Genomic DNA, 1,289 nt, shown 5'->3' with positions numbered 1-1,289 from the left:
GGGACTCTCAAGAGTCTTCTCCAACACCACAGTTCAAAAGCATCAATTCTTCGGCGCTCAGCCTTCTTTATAGTCCAACTCTCACATCCATACATGACCACAGGAAAAACCATAGCCTTGACTAGGTGGACCTTTTTTGGCAAAGTAATGTCTCTGCTTTTGAATATGCTGTCTAGGCTATGTTAGGTCACTTAATTTAGAGAAATTTATTTGAAATCACAAGAAGTCAAGAGATTCAGGTAGAAAAATGGGAATTTATGGAGGTTCTGAATGACAGTGTTTAAGAGTAAAAATGCATACATATCATATAACAATATAGAATATTTTACAGGATTTATTTTCTTATATTGTGGGAAGTGCAGTAGGTCTAAAAATTAGGGTTAATTTTGGCCTCTTGAGCTGTGTATATGTATTAATATATGTGATGTCATTTGCTTTCTCACTTCCTTTTTCTTCCTTGAGTTGTACCATCATCCTTAAACTTTTCCTTTCAGATCTGCTTCTCTTCTTCCAGGTTTCAGTCAGTTCAGTTCAGTTGTTCAATTGTGTCAGACTCTTTGTGAAACCCCATGGACTGCAGCACTCCAGGCCTCCCTGTTCATCACCATCTCCCAGAGTTTACTCAGACTCATGTCTGTTGAGTCAGTGATGCCGACCAACCATCTCATCCTCTGTCGTCCCCTTCTCCTCCTGCCCCCAGGCCCTCCCAGCATCAGGGTCTTTTCCAGTGAGTCAGCTCTTCGCATGAGGTGGCCACAGTATTGGAGTTTCAGCCTCAGCATCAGTCCTTCCAGTGAACACCCAGGAGTGATCTCCTTTAGGGTGGACTGGTTGGGTCTCCTTGCAGTCCAAGGGACTCTCAAGAGTCTTCTCCAACACCACAGTTCAAAACCATCAATTCTTTGGCAGTCAGCTTTCTTCCAGGTTTATTGGAACACAACTGCTATTTGTTCTTTGTTCTCTTTTTGACAGATTGTTCAGGGTTGGTGATACATCTGCTTCTACCAAATCATACACACAAAGACCTCCCCTTGTTTTTTCCCCTGGAGATTCTGATGAAGTTTCCCTAATTGAGCATTCAATGCATTTGTAATTTTAATTACAATTACAGTATAAAAAAAATTTTTTTTTTTTTTTTTTTACAGATGCATCTGGGAAATAGAGCTGATACTGTTATCTAAAACTGCTGGTATATGACAAACTAAGGAAAGAGCACAGCTGTCCATCTAAATCAGTTTTGCATAAGTGAGGAAGAAAAACTGTTAGGTTCCTACTCTGAGATAAGTAGT

General features: G+C 40.3%; 1 protein-coding gene across 4 annotated transcripts in view; it reads left to right on the top strand.

Annotated features, from left to right (window-relative positions):
- LRP6 (low density lipoprotein receptor-related protein 6) overlaps window positions 1-1,289 on the top strand; it is a 179,570-nt gene that overhangs the window by 107,371 nt on the left and 70,910 nt on the right. The window lies entirely within an intron of this gene.

Source organism: Bison bison, unplaced genomic scaffold (assembly GCF_000754665.1).
Source record: "Bison bison bison isolate TAMUID 2011002044 unplaced genomic scaffold, Bison_UMD1.0 scf7180017864390, whole genome shotgun sequence".
Lineage (NCBI taxonomy): Eukaryota > Metazoa > Chordata > Mammalia > Artiodactyla > Bovidae > Bison > Bison bison.
The sequence above is the reverse complement of the archived record's forward strand: the minus strand, read 5'-3'. Positions and strand labels throughout refer to the sequence as shown.